Source organism: Mauremys reevesii, linkage group 1, assembly GCF_016161935.1.
Source record: "Mauremys reevesii isolate NIE-2019 linkage group 1, ASM1616193v1, whole genome shotgun sequence".
In the NCBI taxonomy this organism is placed as follows: domain Eukaryota; kingdom Metazoa; phylum Chordata; order Testudines; family Geoemydidae; genus Mauremys; species Mauremys reevesii.
The window spans coordinates 317,595,043-317,622,018 of NC_052623.1; the positions used below are offsets into that span (position 1 = coordinate 317,595,043).

At 40.6% G+C, this 26,976-nt stretch overlaps 1 long non-coding RNA gene across 1 annotated transcript; it reads left to right on the top strand.

Annotated features, from left to right (window-relative positions):
* The first annotated feature begins 20,229 nt into the window (after nt 1–20,229).
* Nucleotides 20,230–24,654, top strand: LOC120399063. The gene is made up of 3 exons (XR_005594941.1): nt 20,230–20,303; nt 22,640–22,688; nt 24,481–24,654. It is a non-coding gene; the product is annotated as an uncharacterized LOC120399063 (long non-coding RNA).
* Nucleotides 24,655–26,976: the final 2,322 nt, after the last annotated feature.

Below are 26,976 nucleotides of genomic sequence, written 5' to 3' on the forward strand. Positions count from 1 at the left end.
AACAAGAAACAGGGAAAGTACCACTTGGAGTTCCTCTTCCCCCAAAATATCCCCCCAAGCCCTTACACCCCCTTTCCTGGGGAGGCTTGAGAGTAATATCCTAACCAATTGGTTACAAAGTGATCAAAGACCCAAACCCTTGAGTCTTTGGACAATGGAAAAATCAGTCAGGTTCTTAAAAGAAGGATTTTATTAAAAAGAAAATGTAAAAGTCATCTCTGTAAAATCAGGATGGAAAATAACTTTACAGGGTAATCAGATTCAAAGAGCCCAGAGGAACCCCCTCTAGCCTTAGTTTCAAAGTTACAACAAAACAGGGATAAACTTCCCTCTAGCAAAGGTAAAATTCACAAGTTGAGAAAACAAAGATAAAGCTAACATGCCTTGCCTGGCTGTTACCTACAAGTTTGAAATATGAGATACTTGTTCAGAAAGATTTAGAGAACATAGATTGATGTCCGGTCCCTCTTAGTCCTAAGATCGAACACCACCAAAACAAAGAGCACAAACAAAAGCCTTGTGTCCCCCCCAAGATTTGAAAGTATCTTGTCCCCTTATTGGTCCTTTAGGTCAGGTGTTAGCCAGGTTACCTGAGCTTCTTAACCCTTTACAGGTAAAAGGATTTTGGTGCCTCTGGCCAGGAAGGATTTTATAGTATTGTATACAGGAGGGTTGTTACCCTTCCCTTTATAGTTATGACATCTACCTTTTTTGTATCATATAAACTGGGGTCTGATGCTGGAGTCTTTTAATTGACTTCAGTGAGATTTGCATCAGGCCCTTGTTGCACTATGTTGCAACAATGTTTTGTTGCAGGAAACTTGGATCCCGATTTTGGTCCATTACACAGGTGCTCATTTTCATGAAGTTGCAGCAGTTTAATTCTGGTGGAACTGAGAACGGAATTTGGCTCTCATTTTTTGCGTGCACTCTAGAAGCCAGTCAGAAAGTTTTCATAATAAAATGTTGTGTAATGCTATTGTATGGACGAGTAATTAAATAATGCGATAACATCTATAAGATCCCATTCTATATAACTGAGTAAGCATGCAGATTTCACTCAGTAATATATGAAAGAAGCTTATATAACTACAAAGGGTGTTTTCTCAGACTATATATGCATGCAGTAATTGCTCATTTATCACAGGACTAACTGCAAGACCTTTTGATAACTCTGTTCAACGGGAAATTAGTGTTACATGTAATCCCAAAAGTTCTCACTATACAACATATATTATCTTGCACAATAATAAGCACTCCATTACTAAGTGTACTTAGTACTTAATGTACTTATTGTGGGCCACCAGTATGCTTTATCATTCACTTTCATGATCTATTTCTGATCCTACAAAATATATCCCACGTTATATTTTCCCTGTGAAGAGCATACACCATGGGCAAGCCCACACATAGGGGAAAATAAAACCTTCACTTTATATACAAACAGATTATTAAGGAATCTAGAGAATGTATCTTGTTTCATTAGTACTTGACAGAGTGGTTTTCTAGGTCAATATGATTTTTAAAAGAAAGACTAATTGAGAAGAGCATTACATCTGGCTCTGAGTTTAGTAACTCCTATGAGTTAATAATTACACATTATATAGTGCATACATAATTAACGCGAATAGACCTTCTGTAAAGCCTGTTTAGGCACCATGATCATTGAATCTCAGTTAAGAATTGATTCTATTCAAATGTACCAACAGTATGAATCAGTACTTCAGTATGCAGTTAGCAGCAAACATACCTGAAGGAAAATATCTTTATTGGAACACTAGCATAGTCTTTATACCTTTCAGCATATATTACAGCTGTTTTAGACAGTTTCAGCATAATCCTGTGCTTTTTCAAACTGGATAGACATTTGCCTGTTAAAACTGGTGCCAGGTACGAGTGTTAAGATCCTTGTGTTAAATATTATTAATTCCCCTTGTCTTTGTTGTTGTGGGGGGAAATCCTGCTCCTGTGGAAGTCAGTAGGAGAGATCCCTTTGCCTTAATAAGGCCAGGACTTCACCCTTGTTCTTTGTTCTCACATATTTTAAATGGGCTCTTTGAGCAAAATTTTTAAAGGTGTTTAGGTGCCTAACTCCCATTGAGTTAGGCACCTAAATACCTTTAAAAACCTGTCCCTTTGTGTATAAATTCCTTATATTTTCATTTTCCAAGATTTCGGGAAGGAGAGGAATTCTCAGTTTGACTTATGCCAGTTAAAAAAACAGAATGGAACCATCATATTTTTTAAAACACCAAAATTAAGTAAGCACATACATAATAACTGTAACCCTGTTCTTTAATTCATTCTCCTTTCACATCCATTGTTACTTTCAATCATTGCAACGTGTCTAAAATCAGATGGCAAGTTCTTTGAGGCAGGGACAATGTTATGCATATTTAATTGTTCTGTAAAGAAGGTAGCTCATTTTGGGGCACTATAAAATAGTAACCATAAAAATAATCTTTCATTTCAAATACTTTAACATAGTGTGAAAGAAGGCAGTCTTCCTTTTTCAGAAAGATTGTATTTATTGCTTATCTGTGGCTTTTGTTTCGTTTTAAAAAATTGTTTTCTTTAGTAAGGGATATTAAAGTTCTTTTTATGTTTTTACGGACTACTTAGTCTTCCACTTCAAAACTGAGTAAGAATGGAAGGCAAGGCCTATATAAAAACTACAAGAATACAAGTTTTCTGGCATGAAGGACTTAAAGCATCATCTCTTGTCACTTTATATTAGGAGGCAGTTCCCACATATTGCAAAACGATATGTTACTTCGTTCCACAGATGAACAGGGCTGTTCCATATGATGAGAGGCAATCTGGCTTTCAGAATCACATTCTAGAGAAATGGTTCAAATCTTGCTCACTGTTGTACTGTTCAGAACATGATTTTGTGTATCTCTGTGAGCAGGAGTGAGGAGTCCCTTTGACATGAAAAGCACATTAAAGAACCATTTCATTCATACAACCTTGACACACAAACTAGTTCAATTTACACTTCTTGGATTTGCATCCCAAGCAATGTTAACAGCAATTACTTCACTCAATGAGCATGATCCAAAGTCCATTTACGTTAGTGGAAAAACTCACATTGACTTCATTGGGCTTTGGGAGGCCCAATTGTAGAACTGAATGAATACCTAAATACATTTCTTCACATAGTCATTACAAAACAACAACAACAACAAAGACCTACATTTACTTTACCTGACTCTCTTTTTATATTCATTTCTCAGGAATATTCTAAACTCAGCTTCAGGCAGGAATACTAACCAAAACTGCAAATTTTAAGTGAATCTTGGATAATAAAGCAAAACAAATTTTGAACTTGTAAGCACCAGAAAACTGATTCCAAGTTCCACTCATCCAGTTAGGGAACAGAAACAATATCATGTGATCAACATGTTCAGTCAAAACCAATCAGCACCCAGCTCAAGTTTTAAATACCTTCAGTAAGATACTCTTGAATAATATACAGATAAAGAATTATTCATATAAGTCATTAGGTCAATAATTTGGAAATTATTCACAAAAATCTATTTTAAAGAAAATAATACACAACTTTCAGGCAATTTGACCAGAAAAAAATTCTAAATTAGTTGCTCAGCTCTACTAAATATATTCTTGATAGGTAAGCTTAAATAAGGCTGTAAATCTTCCTTTGTAAATATGAAATGAACTAGTGGGGAAAAGAATTAGTTGTAGTGGATGGCCAAATTATGAAGCATCTATTGATTTTCAAAAGGAGTGTTATTCTGTTAAGAAATGTCAAAGGCCTATGGAGTTACTTCATTTTTATGTATTAATTGATTATAAGGATGATTGCTTTGTAAGGAAATTAAAGTTTATTTTAAATATAAAATACTTACTTATAAAATAACTTTTTAAGAGGTAACGCCCCAGTTAAGTTACCCATTAATTAATTGGTAACTCCTTTGCATTTTTGCCTCAGGCTGTTACACTCATAGATGTTACACCCTAAATCTACCCAAGAAACTGTCTCCTCTTGTTTTAAAAAGGGAAGTCAGTAAATATTCTTGGGTTGGGCTCTAAGAGATGGTGTCATTGTCATGTGCAAAGAGCCTGCATTACGTCTTATGGAATTATAATGCTGACAGACGCCCGGTCATTGGGATCAAACCTGGGAGCTCTGAAACTCAGTGTATGAGCTTCTACTCCATAAGCTAAAAGCCACGTGGGTCTTAGCCAAGGCTGTAGCAGATTCATCAATCTCTAGCTAGGCTAGGTGTCACCAGAGGGGGACAGAGCGCCACACTAAGCAGGCCTGGGTTACACAATGCGTTTGGATTCACCAGCTGAGTGAAGAAAATGCTTGTGTTCCATCCTCTTCTAACATGCGGATTCAGTGATACAATGCAACATGCTCATTGTTATCCAGCTGGATGTTTACGATAAAATCTCTGTTTCATAGCTAATCTTAAATCATATTATATGTTAAAATCATGGAATGTTTATCACGTCTTGATGTAGAGGAAATTTGAAATGGATCGCCTCAATATTTGCTGATTGCTATGAGTAAAAATTACTACTTCTTCAAAAGAGCCGAATATCTCAGTTGTGGGGCTTATTTTCCCAAACAGTGATGGCTTTCAGCCAGGTCCACACAAGGACTTAGACACCTAAAGGCCAGATTTGGGCACCTAGGTCCCATTTTTAGACACCACTGCAATGCACAAAACCCCCTCTTGGCTGCCACTTAACCCTGTTGGTGCCTAAACTCACTCAGGACCTAATATTTGGCTATAAATCCTCTACGTGCCTATGTTTCTGCCTCTGGGCATGTACACTGCTACCTCTGCAGACACCTGGATACCTATCTTGCATCTAAGCCCCAGTACAATCCTCAAATCAGGGAAAGATAGATGTTGCCTTGCATGTAAGGCCCAGTCCAGTAAGTGCGCTCAGAGAATACCATACAAAATAGCAAGAAGACATCCCTTTGTGGACCTGGGCCTTTATGTCATTTTGAAAATAAGTGCTTCTTAAACTTTTCCATATTGTTGGCCACATTTCAGTAGGGTGATTGTCTTGTGGGCCATCTATCTGCCATTCATGATCATATAGCATCTCTGTGGTAATGGCTTTCATTTAAAAGTAATATTAGGAAAGCATTTAATTGTTTCAGCTGCTTTTTAATGCAGTCTATCAGGTGGAAACCAGGAGGATGAGTTGGCCCAACTCAGGATAGTATTTAAACACGTGCTTAACCCTCTTTATTTCGGAAACCCTTCAGGAACTGCAAATTACTTCACTTAGGAAGGAAAAATCAAATGCTTAACTATAGAATGGGAATAACTGGCTAGGCAATAGTACTGCTGAAAAGGATCTGGGGGTTATAGTGGATCACAAATTGAATATGAGTCAACATTATAATGCAGTTGTGAAAAGGCATTTTGGGATGAACTAACAGGGTTGTCAGATGTAAGATACAGGAGGTAATTGTCCAGCTCTACTCAGCACTGCTGAGGCCTCAGCTGTAGTACTGTGTCCAGTTCTGAGTGCCAAACTTTAGGGAAGATTTGGACAAATGGGAGAGAGTCCAGAGACAGGCAGCAAGTATTATCAAAAGGTTAGAAAACCTGACTTATGAGGAAAGGTTAAAAAATCTGGGCATGCTCAGTCTTGAGAAATGAAGATTGAGGGAGGACCTGATAACAGTCTTTAAATATGTTAAGGGCTGTTATAAAAAGGAAGGTGATCAATTGTTCTCCATGTCCACTGAAAGGAGGACAAGAAGTAATGGACTTAATATGCAGCAAGGGAGATTTAGGTTAGATATTAGGGAAAGCTTTCTAACAATAAGGGCAGTTAAGATCTGGAATAGGCTTCCAAGGGAGATTGTAGAATCCCCACCATTGGCGGTTTTTAAGAACAGGTTGGACAAACACCTGTCAAGGTCTAGGTTTACTTGGTCCTGTCACAGTGCTGGGGGCTGGACTTGATGACCTCTCGACGTCCTTTCTAGCCATACAGTCTCATAAGTCTATGTGCTTAACTTTAAGGATATATTTAAGTATCATTGAGACACAAGCAATTTGCCAAAAGCCATGGAGGGAGTTAGTGTTGGAGAGAACAGAATTCAGCAGATCTTCACCTCAGGCTTGTTTGCTCACAACTAGGCTCTCAGGGCCAGAGCCTCAGCTGTGGTGAAGAGCCTGGTTCTACCCAAGAGTATGTGTATACTGCAATTATGGGGTGTGAGTGCAGCTTGTGTAGACATACACAAATTAGCTTTAATCTAGCTAGTTTGGGTAGAAGAGCCATAAAGCCACAGCAGCATAGCTAGTCGCTTAGGTTCCAAGTGGGCTTGTACAGCCCATGCTACCACAGCTTCATTGCTCCAGTACCTGAGCCAGCTCAGTTAAAGCCCGGTTATGTCTACTTGAGTTTCAGTCAGACCCCATGATTAAGGTTTAGACATACCCTGTGTCAACAGAGCCATGCTGATTTACACCAGCAGAGGAGCTGGCTTTCTCAGACTCATTTTAGGCACCCGAGTATGAAATTTTGGCCTGTATGGTTTATAAAAAATCCACCGAGGCAGTTAAAGTCAGACCCTTGCTTAATCCATTATGCCTCTGGTGGGCCAAGCTGCTAGCTCAGTTGCAGACAGCTGGTTGGTAGGAAATGGTTATGGCCTTGTGCGATCAGCAGTAGCCAAGGCAGCACTGCACTTTATTGCTGTGAACTGCTCTGTGGTCTTCATCCAAAATCAAGGTATCAATGGCTATAGTTTTAAAGGGGGCCACAGTCCTCTCCTGGGCGACTAGGAGGTTGCTATGAATAACTAATGTCCTTTAGGGAAAACTGGTGAAACTTTCACTCCTAGCGATTAGTTTGCAGCAGTTACAGCTCAAGGCTCTCATTATGAGGAAAAGGCTTAGAAACATACTAATAAAAAAAACAAAGCTGAGGTGTTCTCCTGTACATTTCTAGGTTCCTGAAATTGGGAGACAGGAGAAGGGAGAAAGGCCATGAACTCCATAGGCTTGCAAAGGCCAATTCCAACCTAATTCCCACAATGTATGAAACACACAAGAAGAAGAAACAGTTGATTTAAAGCTTATGAATCTGTGTGAGGCATGTTTGGATGAAATGCTGAATATGACAAAGGGAAACATCTGCTTTGAATTGTAATACACAAGAACGAATCACAAGGTCAAACCATGAGATTTCCATACAGGAATTGTTCAGTGGAGTATTACACTGCTTGTCATGCCTTCCACAAGTAATAAAACAAAATGGTTTGTATAGCTAATACCATCCACATAAAACATGTGCTCTGTGCAGCCTGGCATGCGTCCTTTCCCAATTACCTCCCTTTACCGCATTTATCACCCCCACACCCATTCTAATAAGATTTTTAACAGTGAAATGAAAAAGGACAAAAGTATGAACTCGTTAGAGGAATTAGGAAATGTTGTTATCAATTTAAACCAGAAAAAATGTATTTTCCCTGTCTGCAATACATATTTAATTTTTCTCAAGAATAGAGAAGAGCAAAGAGACATGACACGTTGGAGTCTGTTGCTTTTGGAAAGTACTTTCAAGTAGGTTAAATCTCATATGATTTGGCAGAATCATTTACTTTTTTCTTTACTTAGTGGGGAAGGGAAGGATTTAAACACTCTAGGTGTATAAAACTCACAATAGGCTACAGAAAGTAGGTTAGAGCAACACTGGGATTGCAAGATTTCATCCACCTTCTTTTTCCAATTAATTTTCCAAGCTTTTCAATACCAGTTGCTGCCTTGTAAATTCTTGTTCAAACTCTTGTTAGTTCTTCATGCCCCCTGCATTATATAACTTTCTCATCTACTCCTACATACTGGGCTTGAGATTCTGATTTCATTTAAATTAATTTTATGTCAAGGTAACTGCAGCATATTTTAATATTAATAGTTTGCATTTATATAGCACTTTCCATTCCATGCAAAGATCTCAACATGCTATACAATTACTAGTGTATTCAAACTCCCCAAACTCCTGTATTATATTATCACCCCCATTTTACAAATGGGAAAACTGAGGCACAAAGGTTAAGAACCAACTATTTCCACATTGGTGCTTTACTATAGACACCCAAAGTTGAACACTTTGGCCTTAAGTGACTTGCCCACAGTGTCAGAGGAAAGCTGACACAGAGCTGTGATGACAATCCAGATCTCCAGACTCCCAAGTCTGTGATTTAGCCACAAGATCATATTTAAAGAAAAGCAAACAGGAAATTCTATCATCGTGCTCTTTATTAGAACAGCAGCTAGACATCTAATCCATCTATCGATCTATCTATCCTCAAACTTTTTTCACTGTAGTTTTAAAGCTTTCACAAACAATATAAGTGTGCATAACACTTGACACTTTCATCTACAAAACAGTTCAGACATAAGAACCAAGCATTTCAAATACGACTAATGATTTGGGTGTGGGGGGGGAGGATTCAATTTGAGATACTTGAAGCACAGGCACTGGCTTCCTCCAGGCCCTAGGGGTGCTCAGCTCCCAAGTCTGCCCCAGGGCCCACCCCCGCCCTGCCTTTTACCACCCCCACTCCTCCCTCACCCCTCTAGCGCCTCCTGCATGCCGCGGAACTGCTGATCGCAGCAGGTGGAAGGCACTGGGAGGGAGGAGAGGAGCTGGCTGCCAGAGGGTATTAAGCACCCACTAATTTTTTTCCATGGGTGCTCCAGCCCTGGAGCACCCATAGAGTCAGCACCTATGACTTGAAGGGGTCGGTGTTCAGCACTTTCTGAAAATTGAATGTCTTTAAGGAGTCTCAAGTTGGCACCCAAACAATGAGGCATCCAAAAACCTTGGCCTAAAACACTAAGAGTAAGTCATATCTAAATTGTAGATGGGGTGCATGGGATAAAGCATCAGAATGACTTTTCTAAGGGGGAAGTTAATGTCAGATCTGAGAGTAGAATGTAGTTCACTGCCTTCCAGGCCTGTGCTTAGATCACTCTTATTTTCAATACTTAAACAATATGGTTGTTCAAAATAAAGTAACCATGAAGGGCTGCATTCCATAGAGATTCAGGTCCTCAGGTGTTAAGATGCAGAACTTTATCTGATTTCCACAGCTTTGTACCTGAATAGATGTAAGAAACTATTATTATTATTATTAATTGTCTGCTGACTGTGCTCTTGGCATGTGCAGACATAAATATGATCCCTGCCTCAAGGATCGTTCACACACATACAAACAGTTCAGACATGTATAGAATGGGGGGATGAATGTGAGGGGGATTAGGAGATATTGTTTTTAAGGTTTTCTGGAAGAAGTGTGCTCTGAGGGGTTACCTGAAGGAGGAAAAGGAAGCCATTTGGTGCATAAGAAAGGGGAGGCTTCCGTGTATAAAAGCCAGGAGGGAAGCAGGAGTCAAGATGAATACAAGGCAAATAACACTAATGGAGCAGGATATAAAACTTAACTCCTGACTGATTATGGTAATTAAAGAGCTCATGGCACTTTTCAAAAGGCAAGAGTTAGAATGTTAATCTTGTTGTCCTGCCCTGTTCTGATTTGGCTAGTTGCAGGCTCCTGTAATTTCAGTTACTACACATTGAAATGAACCAGTCAGCTCATTATGGGCACTCCGTTAATTCCCATGGCAACATTCAGCCAACCGAGGGGTCCAGAATCCCTTCAACTCAGGAAAAGGACTTACCGCCATAGGTCAGAGGGAGCGAAAGGCCATGTGGTGGTTGGCGCAGCGGGCAGGAATGGTAGCCTGGCTGGGAGCTGGTTGCAGAGAGAAAGCTGAGTAGCTTGGGTGCCAGGACTGAAAGGCTGAGAACCAGATTAAGAAATGGCTCATTGCTGGCAAAGGGGTTAGTAGCAATCACAACAGGTGGTTACATGGGAACATCCTGCACACAGGGCAGTCAGGTCTGAGCTAGAAAGGCAAAAGGACTGGGCTCTGGCTGAGGGAGCTGCAGGCCAGTGTGTGACTGCCTGCAGGAGAGCAGTGGCCTGGAGTGAGTAATTTTGGCACCAGGCTGTAGAGGCCCCACCTCCTTACCTTACTCAAAGGTATCGGGGCTGAATTAGGGACTGTTTGTTTATCTTGTCTACACATAAGAGCTGTACTGCTGTAATTATACCAGTATAGTTAAATCAGTACAACCCCCTTAGGGTGAATGCAGTTCTGCTGGTATAAATGTGCATTTAGCTATTCCCCTATATCCCTTTATACTGGTACAAGTGCATCTACACTAGGGCTTATGCTGGGATAAATATAGCAGTAGAAAAACCACTACCCTAACTGATATAGTTATACTGGTGTGGAAACTAGTCCGTAAAGCAATAATTAATTGCACCATTTATTGCTGGCAGCCCTAGTAAAGCCTTAGTCACTGTTTGTCAGGTTCTGTATTTATGGGAAAACATCAAGGGCTAGAGATTGAAGGGCCCACTGCTTGGAACTCCTGCAGCACTTGCCTCTGAGCATGTAGTTCACCCAGCACACTACCAGCCATCTACGAGGACGGAATACCACAGACACCACTCACAGCGGCTCCCTGCAGCGGGGTTGGTTACAATACATCTTCATTTCCTGTCCTGAACTCCTATGTAATGTTGTACAGCGTTAAACAGCTGGCACATTCCATCCTAGAGGTGGCTGTATTTCAGCAATGGGTGAAATAATTCCTTTATTTAGTATAAAGTGCCTTCGGATTTGGTGGGATGAAAGGTGTAAGGTATTAATATTGTTCTCTTTTGCCTTTGCCATCCACACTCATGTAATGTAGCTCTTGTTATGACAGTTAACCCTTTTTGACCCAAGCAGTTAGACAAAATTCAGGGTCCTACAGGTTGCTTCGATTACGAGGAGAAATTGGTGATGGCACCAGGCATCTTTGATACAGTTCTGTGTATTTACAAAGAATGTACAAAATACTGTTTCCCGGAACATAGGAGGAATCAAACAGGAGGAGACTGTTTCTTTGCTCACAGTTCCAAGCTCCTTTCCAGCCAGCACTTAGCCCAAAAGCTCTCTTTCTCTAGCCTTTCCTCAAAGCCTCATTCCAGACCCAGTGCTGCTTTTGGGTGTGTCCTTGGTTCTCTGCTGCTTTTCTCTCCCCGTCTCTGGTGTTTCTGCTGCTTCTCTCTCTCTCTCTCTCACACACACACACACACACACACACACACACACACACACACACACACACACACACACACACACACACACACACACACACACCCCCTACCTACCTCTCTCCTAAAATAATACTCAGTGAAACCCCTTCACCCACCCATGCCTTTCGTGTGCCTTTGTTTTGGGTGGTGATATGTGCCTGTGTTATGAGTGGAGGCTTTCTGGTTCCATAAAAAAGCTTAATTATTTCTTACATTTTTTTCAAATGAGGGCTGGATGTTACACCCAGCAGTTTCAATGAGGTTTAACCCAACCGATAACAAAACCAAGAGGGCTCTAAGGAGCAGGAAATTCTTATGACATAACAAGGATGAGCACTCTCTTGAGTGGAACAGTAGAAAGCTAGTTGCCATGGCAGCTGTGAATCACCTTAAGCCATAGTCACTTTAAAAAGTTAAAAATGACAACAAGTGTCCTTCATTGTTACCCAGGTACTTATAGAAATAGGACAGCTGCAATGAACTCTGTTGACCATCTGTGGGTGTCCACTGGGGAATTACTTTTGCCTTTAGTTAAAGTAACATACTACAGAGTGAATTGTTTTTTGGCTCTTCTCTGTTGAGAGGAAATTCACATGTAGGAAGGAGAGTTCAGTGGCATAGCCAAGATTTACAGTCTCTTTTGTGTCTTCCTGAGCCTTGTGTAGCATAGAAGGCCCGAGGCCTTTTCTGGCATAAAGAGTCTAAAATATGTAAAGACCGTGTATGTGACGGTAGCTTCTGGGAATGGTTTCAGCACTTTGTATTTTCTACTTTTTTTGTGCTTGTTCATCAAAGGGTAAACATTTCAAGCTAAATTATTCAGAAGGGATTTAGGACGTGTTTTCCTAAAGTTCTGCTGAATACAAATGTGAAGAGAGAGAAAAATATATCAAGTGTCCTGCTTTGTTTGTGTGTTTGTGTTCACTGGTTAAATTGGGATTTTTGAGGAAGGGGATTGTGTAGCTGTATATAGTAGCTCACCGCCCCCTGAGCCAGAACAGAATTTTCCCAGGAGGCCACGGCTGCTTTGGTTTGGGAGAGGCTACATCATAAATGGGAAAAGAAAATGATGGGCAGGATCTGGGGCCACATTAGAATCACTGGTGGTTCCATTACTAAGCCTGGTAGAGTGGGAGTGTTTCATCAACAAGGGTGGTGCAAAAAGTAATGTTTACAATATGGTAGTAAGAAAAAAAGTGGTGTAGCTGGGAAATAACTTACCAGCATCACAACACAGACTGAAATGTTAGTAGTAAACACTCCTTTGAAAGAAATCTTCCCTAGAAGTGACTCCCAGGGAAATTGCTCCTGGAAATTTATTTTTATTGGGTCTTTTTAATGGTGTGATTTAAATCTAAAAGGATACTACCAAGTGCTAGAATTCTCTATGCTTCTGTGTGCACAGTCCCCCCCGCCTCTGCCCCCAAACACACATATACACACACAAATAGAAAAACATCTCTACTTCCCGGCACTGTGAAAAGTAGGAGAAACCCCAGGAAAGACTCCTGAACCCATAGGAGTAGATAGCAGATCCAATGTACCAGGCCTGCTAAGCCCCACTAATGAGATGCTGGGAGTTCCATGTTCCTGAAAGGTTACCTCCTACAGTGCTACAAAGATAGTCACTTCCCACTGCCAGCACTCCAGGGATGGGCTCCTGAAGGGTGAAGCCTTCCCTGGTTTCTTCCAGGGGACCAGCTATTTCTTCCTGCCTGTTTCACAGCATTATAAAGGTTCAGAATTTAAAATATGCGAGGTCTACAAGGTTGCCCATTACTAAGGGAGGTGAATGGGAAAGGTGTAGATTCTCCTCTTTCTAGCTCAGAAAGGGAGCAAGAAAATTATGGGATTCTTGTGACTCTGCACAGGGGCATAAAGAGAATAAGTTTCTTAGGTCTGGGCATGCAGGGCTAAATGAATGCTATATACCACTCCTCCCCTAAAGCAGGTGGGCAGGAAAAGAGCGGAGCCTGGGCTCCATTTCCCCACTGCGTGCTAACATAACTGAGCCAGGGCAGGGGGCTATAAACCAGCAGCAAATTATGAACTCTCTGGGATGTTCCGGGGCTACCATCTTTTATAATTGACTGTGTAGTAAATAGTGACATAATCTGTCCTTAGGGGTTTATGGGAAGAGCTGGATCAGTTTGCTGCACTATTCTGACACAGTTTAACTTCTAATTTTGTTTCCCTCAACTGTCGGGTTAGCTTAGGCCCCAGTTCAGCAAGGCACTTCAGAACGTGCCTAAATTTAAGCAGATGAGTAGCCCTATTGACTTCAATGGAGCTACTCATTAGAGCTGACTGGAAGACGACAATTCTGTTTTGTGGCAGCTGTTGAACGTTTGACATTTATTTTTGTTCCACACTGCAACAAAACCAAAAGCTTTTGAACATTTTCATGAAAACAGAATTGTGGCAGAATGTCTGGTTTTGGATCAGAAGTAATGGTGAGTGGCTCTATTCATACATCCTGCTGATTAGGGCACTCTAGTAGGATGAGGGAAACCCTGGTTCAAGTCCATGTTCTGTAATGAAAATCTCGGCTTTGAAACAGGCAGAGCATGAATTTGAACTACTGTTTTCAACATTTGGGACCAGTGTGCTAACCACAAGGCTACAGAGCATAGCTGCTGGAGCTAGGGATGCTGCAGCACTCCTTGGTGTGAAGTGGATTCCATTAGCTACAGGGTTTACAGTTTGGTTCAATGGCTCTCAGCATTCCCACTATACAAATTGTTCCAGCACCTCTGCTACAGAGAGTGTCTCGCTAAAGCTTCTTGACAAATACTTTGTGGGGAAACTGATTCATCTCTCTGAAATGCTTCTGCAAAATCTCTTCTAGTCAAAAAAGTTCTGATCAGCTGTACTGCTCGTGCTTAAAGTTAGGCACATGCTTAAATATCTTGCTAAATTGGGACGTTTAAAATTAAAATGTCATAACTTTCTCTCAATGTATGACTAAGTGAAAAATTGTAATTACACATTAACAAACAGTTTTCATCTGTGAGACAAAGTGGCTGAGGTAATATCTTTTATTAGTCCAACTACTGTTGGTGAGAGACAAACTTTTGAGATTACTTAGAGCTCTTCTTTGGGAAGCTTGAAAGCTTGTCTCTCTGACCAAGAGAAGCTGGGCCAATAACAGATATTGCCTCACCCACCTTGTCTCTGATATCCAGAGACCAAACACAGGTACAAGAAGACTGCAAAAAACTTTTCATCAGTGACAATCATACTTAAATCCTTGCGTGGTGTCTCAGGTCTACTCCGAAAGCATTCTAGCAGCTATTCCCTCAAGTATGAGCTACCTCCCTATGGGTGTTTTAGCATGTCCATATTGTGGAAGTAGGGAAAGAATTAACAAGGATTTGAAGGGGATTTTAATGCATGTCAGTCAGTTGGCAAGAGTTAGGCCAGCTGTAACCCTAATGACGTGAGACTTGTAGAAGCGAGGATGGTGTGAGGCGAGAGGGAAAGAACTGTGTAAGAAGTTATTACGACCTTGCAACTGATAACCAAATATGTAGACTAGTGTCTCCTAGAAGTGAGAAAAATAAGATAGCAGGATGGCTTATGTATAAACAAAAAGCAGTTGTTGCTCATTATTGTCTGTATTATTGCTAGTTATTGTCTGTAACAAAGGTATAAATGCTTGCTGTAATTGTTTACCAGTTGAGAGACCTGTCCGGGACTGGGGCAACCCTGTGTCCTAGGGCACTCCCTCCCTCTATTGTCATTACTAGAGAAAGAATAAAGTATTTGATTTTGCTGCACCCAAAGAAAAAGCGAGAACTGAGTTTTTCTCCGACAATATATAGGACCATCTTCTGCTCCCATTTATACCTCATTGAAATCATCCATTGAACCCAGTTGATAATTCAGGTGTGTACAGATCTGGGGTTTTGGTTTAGGCATTAATACAGACAAACAGTCTAACAAGAGGCAATGTTTCCCACAAGATTCCTCATTGAAGTCAATGGGGTTCCAAATTACAAGAGCAGAATATAGGCCATTTACTGTAAATAGATATTTTTATTGTAATAAGCAGAGCTTGGGATATCTCAGAGCTTTGGGCCTGGGTACTACGGTGCCTGGAACATACAAGATATAGACAATGGATAGACCTCTTTTTACTTTCTCAATATAAAATTGGATTTATTGTTTGTTCACTACTTTTTCCTCCAGCTTACAGTCATTCAAAAGTGTATGTTACAAAGAAATGTGCTCTTGTGAAAACAGGTTTCTTTTCATAGCTATAGAAAAAGCACTCTTTTTCATCTCAGATCTTAACTTGTAATCACAGAACACTGGTTTCTTGTAATTTAAACAGATGTGTCCAAATTACACCCAACATACAGTGTGGTGATGTATCACAATGCAACATGCAGTAGGTAACATAATAAACAATATTTTAACATTTGTGATAGCTGGTGTTATAAAAGCAAGAAACTAATTTTTTTTAAGTAAAGGGGCCAGTTTTGAGAATTCCTTTTTAACATTTGGGTTAAGTAATTTGTACTTGTATTTCACTCTTCTGTTGCCAATTCTGTAAATTATTTAAGCAAAACATTTTAAAAGAGGGGGTAATATAATTTGTACTTGTATTTCTCTATGAAATTTGTATTCTCTATGAAATACAAGCAGATCTTATAATAAATTACAGTCCCAAATGCCTGCGAGGAAGAACTGTTCACTCCTACCTAACATGAGATGTTCTTATGTCCATCATTCAAATTGAGATGAAAAGATATTTACATGATGTAGAAATCTATTTTTGCTAGACAATTAAATGTCTTTATTATGACTGCTAGGTTCTTCCAAAAGTTGACAATACTATAGCAGAAGCAGAAGCGGACAATTTATGGGAAGGAAGCCATATAATACTCAATAGCTCTTGGCATTCCCAAATTCTTTATCAAGCTTATATCTCACTCTAATAGGAAACATAAAACAAAATGTATAAGAGAAGGGCACATTTCATTACAAAGAACTGAGCGGGGCTGTGCTGGGTATTCAGTGCCTTGTTAACACGATGTTAAAATAGAAACATCAACAGTAAATTTTCATTACATGTCAGTAATATCAAACATTTCCGCTTGGGATGAACTGAGATCAGATGGCACAGAACTATCAAAAGGAGAACCCCCTGAAGTGCTTTTCTGATATTTTGGGTTTGTACTCGTGCATTCTTCTGTTGCCAGCTCTATACATTTTTTAAGCAGAACATTTTAAAAAAGGAGGTGGCATCGAAAACCAGGTACACTGTGTAGTGAAATGAAGAGCCACTATTGCCACTCTAGATCACTCAGTCAATTTGTATTCTGTAATGCCGTTGATGGAAGCATCTCATATATTGTCAATAATGATAACAAACAAAAACTAGATTTCGAACAGAATAAAAGTGAGTAAAAAGGAAATTAATGAGTGAAACCACAGTCTTGTTTTTAAGAGAGTTCAAGGACACTTCTAAGACCCAAGAGTAGGTAATTCCATAGATGGGAAACACAGCAAGTGAAAAGACTCAGCATGAAATAAGAGACTAAGTGTAAGGTACTTTTAAAGATCCTGTTTAGGCAGAAGAGATTTCTCAAGGACAAACATTATCAGCAAATTACTCAAACAACCTGGATAATGACAATGCAATTGATAAAACGTTAAATCAATATGTTGTCAAACCAGTAGTGAGTCAGGTTAGTTCATAAACTTAAAGGATGTTTTTTGCAAACAGAATCTAAATTGCATTCACAATATATGTGCATGCCAGTAGGTAATTGTACACAGAATAAGTGTGTGCTCACTGAAACTAGGTAATTGTGAATACAAAAAAAAATCACCTCTTTGTATCTGTGCATTGCATGGGAGCTAGGTAGGCCCCTTCTATTTAAAAATGTGGCCCAAAGGAAAGAGCTTGGATACTGTGTATTGCTAATAACTGAAAAAGGTGCACTGAAGCTTGCATAACTAACTGTAGCAGAAGGAGTCACACAGATGCCTGCAAGCAACTGACAACAACAAATGAGAACAATGAACTGTGAAAAATAGTTCAAAGTTCTCTTTCTAAATGCCTGGTTTTTGGTATCCTGATGCAAGTATAGCTGCAGTGACCAGGATAACAGGATTGCTCTACTGATGCAAAATTACAAGGCCAAATTCTGTCCTTCCTTATACAGAGCAATAAGCTTTCATAAACCCCTGATTCAGCAAAGCACTTAAAATGTACTTAATTTAAGCACATGCTTAAGTGCCTTGCTGAATCAGGGCCTAAATACGGGCAGAATTTGTATTTTAATTCTGGAAACCTTGTCTATTTTTTAACTGAGTTAATGCAGTTTCAAATACTTACCCCTGCACCTGAGTCCCTATGCCAATATTTTTGCTTTTAAAGCCACATTTCGTCATTTATTTATTTTTCAAAATCTGTTCCTCTGTTCTGTTGCTGGGAGAGAAGACATTCCAACCACAGAGAAAAAGACTGACTGAGGGCCAGATTGAGAACCTCTTATTCACAGTGATGAGCAGTTACTCATCCAAGTAGTCCCACTGTTTGCTGGGGAATAACCGCTCATCAGTGAAAGAGAGTCACAATCAGGCCCTAACTGATTAGATGGGAATACAGTGAAACTGACTATGCACAAAGTACCATCAACTGCACAAGTAAATAAACTGAAAAACAGAGAAAAGTCTGAGTTCTTTAAAAAGTTTCCGTTATGATAATCTTAGGTAATACTTGAAATGATAGGACATGCTGATAGGAATCAGTTTAAGATTCACTTATGTCTGAAAATCTGTATCACTTTAATCAAATATATATATCTTTTTCAATTTAAACTTGTTTAAATTGATTTTCTTATTGCAGTTACTCATGCTCTGTAGCCAGAGTCAAGGGTACATATAATGCCTGGTTTTCAAACCTAAGTGAAATTTAGACTTTGCTCCTTACCCAGTTATTTATCTATCACCAACAGTGTATTGTTAGCCCAAAATTTGTTGGGCATAATAGATCCACAGGCATTAAAATCCCCAGAATTATAAATCATTCAAATTCAATTAATTCAAATATGAAGTTGATTGATGTTTTTGTGTACAATGGTGTGGCAGTAAAACAAATAGAGCTACAAAGTTTGTCTCTATTTGAACTTTCCCAAAGTTTGAAGGTGTTCAGATGAGATGCAAGTTGGTTTGCCCTCATAGGGTACGTCTATACTGCAATTAGACACCCATGGCTGGTCTGTGCCAACTGATTCAGGCAAAGGGGCTGTTGAATTGTGGTGTAGCTCAAGCACTGTGAACCCAAGTCCGCTGTCTGGTGCCAGCTGTGGATTTTTAGCTGCAGTGTAGACATACATACTTAGAAAGATGAGATGTAACTTGGCTGAGTCACATGGATATATTGTTAAGTGTACTTTAATTGCTCTGTCACATGGCATGAGTCAGGTTTAAAAAGCTTTTGTCTACATTATGTGACAGAAGTCAGTTTTCATTAACTTCAGTGGTTACTTTTACAAGGGCCAGCTACCAAGATTGCACCTGGACTTCCCAAAGTATGAGATGTTGGAATCTATACTTTGTTTTATGCCCAATTCTACAGACAAGATAGGAATATGTTGGTGACTGCTGCATCTCATTTGAGAAATGTGGGATTATTGTTGGTCCACACACCCCACTGGGGACAGGGACATTGTTGCTCTCTAAAGTAAACATTTATGGCATTGCTTCAAGAATTTAATTCTAAACACATTCATATGGCACCAGGATGTCAAGACGAGGCTCTTGGCCAACAAATCATCAGGCCAAATAATCACAGAGTAAACCTGGAAGCAAGAGGGTATAACCATATAACCACCAGTTCTCACACACAACATTCACTGCATATATAGGATACGAGGCTGGGGTATCAGAGGAGGAAGTAAATGATATATTCTTTGTTTCTGCAAAGGTCTACAACAATTTATTACACTAACAGTGAAGACGGTAGAATATACCTAGGACAAAGCAGATCTATACTAAAAACAAGAGACTTGAGAACAAAGCCTTCTGGGATACTTGCAACAGTGGATTGAGTGCAAAAATTGGCACCTCACTGAACACAAATTCCTTGCAACTGGATAGGTCAAGAGATACACTTTAACCTCAAAGCCATTTATTCAAATCCAGGTCATCATAAAAAATATTGCCATCTGATGACTGATGGCCTTTGTGATTTATGGGCTCAGTCCAGTTGCCAGTACATAAGTAAATTCCAGCAAAACCCAACATCACAATGGGCACTAGTTAACTCCCTTGTTTGTAGGCTTGGAGGAGATGCCAAGGAATGAATGAGTAGAGAGACCGGTCACTAAATTAGTTGCTCATGCTGGCAGGTGGATTGTGGGCCACACATGAAGCACATTGACTGTGCAACATGGAGAAGTGTCCACAGACACTGCCACACTGTATCTTCTCAGTAGATAAATATATGCCTTCAATCTCAAGGGTTGTCAGTCTGGTACTATTCACCAGCAATCAATTCACATAAAACTCAGTAAATGAGTAGGAGCTGTACCAAGAGAGAACAGCGTCAAGAGACTCAAGGAGAAATGATGGATCATTTCCGTCAAAAATGTGTGTGGTGTCTGGAAGGACACTTGCAGATGGAACCCAAGGATCAGGATTATGCAACAAGGGACAGAGACTCAAGGAGACACTTTGCAGTTCCACCTTGAATTTTTCTATGAAAATAGAAGGCAGGTTTTGCTGGTGAAAATTGTGGGGTTTACCATGAAAAGCTGTGGCTTGCTGCCAGGAAATGTTGGGGAAACAAGGTAGGTGAGATAACATCTTTTATTGGACCAACTTTTGTTGGTGAGGAAGACAAGCTTTTGAGCTTACACAGAGCTCCTCAGGTCTGGGAAATGTACCCAGAAATGTTGACATTCCAGGGGGCTGGGAGGGAGAAGAAAGGGTGGGAAGCCCCATTAATTTGCATGGTGTTTTTCAGAAATAAGAAGGCATTATCCCTGCAATGAGGGCTTTGTAAACTAAGAACTGATCTTGTTTTCAGGTCTTAAAAGGAGACAAACATCAAAATGCCGGTAGCCCTCAAAGAAAGTGGTAGAGAAGAGAGGGACAAGGACTAAATCAATAAATAAAATCTGTGAGTCATAGCATATTGTTCTTGAAGCTCTGATATTTTTGCTGGAATCAGCAATGACTTTAGGCCCGGACTGGATAGATGGTTGCTTGGGATTTTCAGGAGGCCAGTGGGGGTCAGATTAATTTCTGTGCTTAATTGTTGTTGAGGGGACACTGTGGGCAGGTTCTGCACCTACTGCTCAACTTGTACCTCTGCTACACTGGCCTGTGGGCCCTTGCAATAGTGATGGCACATGCCAACCCCTCTCTAGGCTCTGCAGAACATCCAAAAGCTGGCTCCATGGCTCCTGCCAAGGGCCTCTAGTACCTTCAATATCCCCTGCTGGGGGCGTTATTCAGCCCTTTGATGCAGCAACAGGAAGAAACAGAAGGTCAAGCACCCTCGAGGACTAGGAGGAAATTGATAAAAAGATACTAAAATCTTCTAGGGGGAGAATCTTTTGATGTCAGTACAAATCTGAGACAAGGATACAGTGATGTAAGAGAGTTAGCAGGAGGATTAATAATGAAAAAGGCAAGAAAAAGAACAGACAACTTAACTGGGAAGTGCTCAATGATACATTTCTCAGGGGAAGAACTGGAGGAGAAAGATGTTTTGAAAAGGACAGCAACCTTCCCATACTGACTAGTCAGGTCTGGGGAAAAAATATGATATTCTTGTTCTAAAACATGTTGTCTAATAGTAAGAGCCTCTTCATTTTATAACAGTAGGAAATAATTGGAAACATATGAAGTAATTGCTACTGTGTCCCCGCTCTCTCAGAGGCTGCAGTTCAGCAAAGTATTTAAGCAGATGCCTAAGTCCATCACTATTTAGCAAAGTGCCTAAGCCAGCAGTTCTCAAACTGTGGTTCGGGACCCCAAAGTAGGTTGGGACCTCATTTTAATGGGGTCACCAAGGCTGGCTTAGACTTTCTGGGGCCCAGGGCTGAAGCCCGAGCCCCACTGCCCAGGGCCGAAGCTGAAGCCCATGGGCTTCAGCCCTGGGCAGAGGGGCTCAGGTTACAGGCCTCCTGCCCGGGCTGAAGCCTTTGGGCTTTGGCTTTGCCCCGTTCCCCCCTCACCCCCACCCCCCGGCTGGGGTGGTGGGGCTTGGGTGGGCTCAGGCTTCAGTCCTCCTTCCTGGGGGTCGTATAATAATTTTTGTTGTCAGAAGGGGGTCACGGTGCAATGAAAGTTTGAGAACCTCTGGCCTAAGCATATGCTTCACTTTAAGGACATGCAACCCAACCCAAGACTCCTGCTCCCATTCCCTCCCAGCCTCTTTACCTCAGCTTCACTGCACACTTGCCCCTCTTACCCTCTTCTCCTCTGCCTTCTTCTGCTCAGCCCCTTTTTCTTTCCATTTAGCAAAGCCCCTCTTAAGCAAACCCACCTACCCCCAAAAATAATAAGTGGAAACAAGGCGTGGTTTGCTGCCATCACACAGTTCACTCTGTTTGTGTGTTCTACCCCTTTCCGCAACGTGTGGTCTGTCTTGTCTGTTTACATTATAAGCTTTTCCAGGTAGGGACTAAACTCTGCGTTTAGCCAGTGCCTAACACAACAGGGCCCTGTTCTTGGTTGGCTTTTCAGCACAACCGCAATAAATATGTTAAATAATAAAAGTAATAACATGCTTAAGTCTGACTGAAGTCAATAGGACTTAAGCTCATGACTTAAGTTAAGCATGTGCTTAAGTGATTTGCTGGACAGGGATGGACTGCTGAACTGGAACCTGAAGGGCCTCATGCTGGCTCCACTGAAGCCAATGAAAAGGTTCCCATTGATCTAAATAGGAGATGCATCTGTAGTCCACCTCAGCTCCAGCTATTGCCTGTTCTAGGGAGCTTTCTCAAACCCAGCTCTACCCCCAGTACAGGTTGGGTCTGAATCTGATGTTGCTAGTTTTGTGTAAGATATTGCATGGGGTAATATATTTTATACATCTCTCTCTGTTCGGTCATTGGAATTAATCCATGTTTGTAAAGGAAGTTAGTCTGATCGGTTTGCTGAGTTCTTCCTCTAAAATTTGTGCAAATTTAAAGGGAGGCGGAGTGTGAGCAGGAGACATTCCCATATGCTGTAAAACAATCCATACACCCTATGTAGTGTCAAAACTCACCTTCTGCCTGAGGTTTGACATTATTAACAGATGAATGAACAATAGGAAATCACAGTCCAGTCCAACCCTCCTCCCAACCTTGACTGCTCCCAGCTTTTCCGCCCACCCACCAGGTCCTGTCTACCTAAGAATCAATAAGCCACATTGGCAGCGGTATAACTCAACATAGCTCCATGGATTTCAATAGATTACACTCACACTGACTAAAGAGTGACCCATTATTTCTCTTCCAGGGCAGCCCAGCTGTGAAGCCTACATCCTTCCTGGAGGGCCAGCCCCCAGGTTTGATATTGTTGACAGTGGCTGTGGGGTAGCTGTAGCTCCTGTCTCTAGGACAGGGCATTAACCCCCTCTTTCCCTTGTCTATTATAGGATGGTCACCGTTGTGACATGGGGCATATGAAAAGTAACAGAGATTTGAATAGACGAAGTTTCCACAAGGAAGGCTTGGGACAGTCTCTCTATCTGTTGTTACAATATATATTATAAAAATCTCAGAAAGTGCTAGAAAACTCACAGCAGCCTTAACTGAGGATAGTACTTTCTTTCACAGGAAAATAAAAATACTGTGAAATTATTTTAATAACTCGAAATCTGTGAGTTTTGTGTTTCATGTCAGGGAAAAAGTTATACTCATCTGGCATATTGATTCCCCTCAAAACATTATCTTGGCTATCACCCTCCCGCCCCCAACCATGTCAGTTCTGGTCACCTGAGCCATTACTCTCTCTTCATTCAAATCCCTCCTTCAGATTCACTTCTTCCACTACAAAACACAACTGAGTCTGCCAATAATATACATGTACAAGGCTACTTTTAATCAAACTATCTAGGAGTACATATGCTTGAATGAAGGAACCATGGAATCTCATTACTTTAACACTTGTCCTTCCTTTCCCCATACACTCACTACTGTTTGTTATCCCACTAATCCAGTCACAGTTAAAATGAGTTTGTGAGCCTTTTGGGACAGAGACCTAGCATTTTCATTTGTCCTCGCAAATTCCTAGCAAAATTTTGCTCACTGTTATAACAGTAATAGTTCTGCCTCAATGGTGGTTTCAGCTGTTTTTCAGTTGTATGCATACAGTTTTGTTAGGTCAGAACCCGCTGCAGAAATCTGTTCCGCCTCCTAGAACCACTCCTATCTGGAAACCTATTTCAAAATTTTCCCCCAACATCTTTGCTGACTTACTGGGTACAATTCTGAGCCACCTTCATTCAGCAATGATTTTATGTAGTCCTTTGAGAGGTTCAAGACCCTGCTTTACAAGTTCTAGTTGAGACAAGTTCCCAACAGAACAGTCTCCATCAGAAAATGCTAATTTGATGAAGTTGAAACATTTTGCAGGAATGTATCAGTTTCTTCAAAATAATTGAAATGTTTAATTTCAATAAGGTTGAAATATTTCATTTCAACTTTATCCTTTCAACTTATGTTGCATTTTATAATATGATATAAAATTAGAAGTGTTTTGACTTTTGTATTATATTACAAATTATAAAGTAACATAACAAAAGTTGAAATGAAATGTTTTGACATTGAAATACTTTGATAAGGTCAGAGTGAAATAATTCAGAATATTGCAAAAGATTCTGAGATTGACTTTTCATCTTGACTCCAGACAAGACTGTATTTCAAAATCTTGGAATTTCAAGGGGAACAAAAATTCCATTTTCCATCCAGCACTAGTCTCTATTAGTCTCAACAAATAGATTATGGGAAGTTTGAAGAAGAAAGTAATGTTATGTTATTCTAATTAAAAAGTGCCATTTCCCAGATTTAGTGATAGCCATTTATACTCATGAAGAGCAATTTGTGCTAAAATGTTAGTTATTTTTGTTTTGGCATGATTGCAGCATTCCATGAAAAAATTACACAACAGTCAAACTTTTAATGATTATTATTGAGATCAAATGAAACATTTTGTGGTTCATGCACAGCCATGTAAGTCAAGAGTTGCAGATTTTATATTTAGCCTTGCTATTGATCTGTCTATGTGATATGGGGCAAGTTACTAAATCAGCACCCCTTAAGGATAAGGCCCTTTACTGGTATTTCTATTACTTTTAGCAAATGGTAACAAAAAATGAATTAAACTGAAGCACTGAAGGACCAAGGACAAAGGTCTTAACCATTTACAAGAGACAGAAGAGCATTTCGTTCCAGCAATGATTAGCAAAGCAGATACCCTTTCAGTAAGATCATTTGAAAGCAGGATATGCACCTAAACCCCTTGCTACTGAAGACAGCTTCTTTCCAAGAGTTCTCAGCAGCGTAAAAGAACTGAGGTACAAACAGGAAAAACAATTATAAGAAAGATTAAAATAAATTTAATAATTCTTTTAGAACTGCTCTCGTTGATGTTCCTTAGTGCCCCTCCTGACTTATCTCCACAGATTTTTAGTCTTATTCTAGTATCAATCTCAGCCACAGAGTCTCCCTGCAGAGTGTTACTTCCATTCTCAATGAAAAGAACAGCAGACAGCTGCAGAACCTGTTATAAAGCAAACCCACAAATCTTGCTAGTTACTCATGCTTTTTGTTTTCAGACTTTTGTAGTTTTTCTCAGTCGTAGGCGAGCACACATTGGGGCAAAAGGGATATGTAGCGTGAAGAGAAAAAACATTACAAGGGGACTACACATTGGAGGAGGCTATGCAGCTCGTGGTGAAAGGCATGCAGTAATACATAATGGATAGAGCTGGGCAGAGCATTTTTGACTAAATGCAATTTCTTCAAAAGATGCTATTTCGCCAAAGCTGAAATGTTCCATGGAGATGTATCAATCTTGATGACATTTTTTGGGGGTAGGAGGGAGGGAAGGAGACTCTGTAGCCTCTTAGTTCAGGTACAGGCATGACAGATCCCAATTCAGGTCCCTGTACTGCCTGATTTGGTGTATCAGGATTGAAAAAAACACTCAGCTCTGAATCAGGCAGAGCCAGGACTTGAACATGGGACACCCACATCTCAAGCCAGTGCTATAAACTGCCCCCACTCCACTTCCTGAACTCAGGTTTTTATCCACAAACACAATTCCATTTTCATGAAATCATTGCAAACCCTTTTGGTTTCATGCCCATTTGGAAAATTTCAAAACCTTGGAGGTTGCTGTGAAACAAACTTGCCAGTCTTCTGGCCAGCTCTAGTACGGGGCATGCACATTTATGAAACCAGGGAAGTCATTTTTTACACAAGGAATTTAGTCTTTTACACTCTTAACACTCAGAAGGACTTAGTAACAATAGCCTTGCAGCTGGAGTGTTCACGAACTCTTTGCAGGCACAGGCAAAGGAGCAGGGACTTGAAAGCAGGCCTTGTTTGCACAGAGGAACAGTTTATTCACTTGAGAGTATAGGGCTTAAAACCTTGTGCAAGAGGGTCCCTAGTCATTTTGCTGGCTGCTCACCCATGCCTAGTCAGAACTAGCCCTGACTTTGTGATATAAAACAACACCTGGATTATCTCTTTCTTGGGTGACATGATGTATGAAAGGAATCTGTCCTTTCTGTCTTGAACAGATTTTACTTGGAGATGAGTCTTAAAGCTTTTTATCTTCCTTGCTAGTTGGGTTCCAGGAAATTTCTTCTTCTGATGAAACAATTTAAGCAACATGATCTTTCAGACTGTCTCCTATACAAGTAGACATCACACTTGACTCTTCTTAGCTTTCAGAAAAAAGATTAGAGGTAACACATTAAGGATGTTGCAGTCAAAACTGCTGTTTGCCAACTGGACTGCTTGAGCATATCCAGATAGCAACTGTAATGAGAGATACCTTCTTCCAACTTCTGACTCTCAGATGAAGACCTAGTCACAATGATCCATGTGCAGCTAAATTTATCTGGGGCTGCAGGTGGAGGCAACACAAAATCTCCAGCTTGCATAGTATGCACATCCCATTTCCTTAACAAGAATAATGCAGAAAACTCATCATACCAGTGCTCTGCACCCACAATTGGCTCCCAGTACATTTCATTGTCAATCTACAGCTCTAGGATGCCAAACATCCTCATTATATTGTAACCAGCTGCCTCTCCATTAATGATCATTTAGTTGCATTCGTCTGCGACAGTTTAGCCAATAGTGTCCAAGGAGGAGCTCTGAAAAGGAGCTAGAACATCCTTGGTGCAGGGCCCCAAGCATGAAACCATGGAACCAGGGAGAGTAAAACATGCCTGTTGCAGGGCATGCCTGCCCTGTAGTGCCTCCTCTGGACCTAGCGTTGCCCTGCAGGAATGTGCTGTCGGATTCCTTGCTCTCAGGGACCCTTAAGAAACACACACAGTCCAAAAGGGTGTCAGAAAAAAATCCCCTGTTGGGTTCTGCTTTGTTAACTACAAATAAACCAGGGGCATAGCGATGGATGGGTGTTGGTGGGCCCTCCCCATTAGCACCCAGGCCCACCCAAATTTCACCCGCTCCTGCTTCACATCCCCCATCTGCTCAAAGTATCTGCTGTCAGTCGGGGGGAGGGGATGCACCTGGTCCCCTCCTGTCTCAACCCAGCACCAGGCTCTCTCTTTGACAGACACACCTGGCCAGGCTTGGGACACCTCCAAAGTG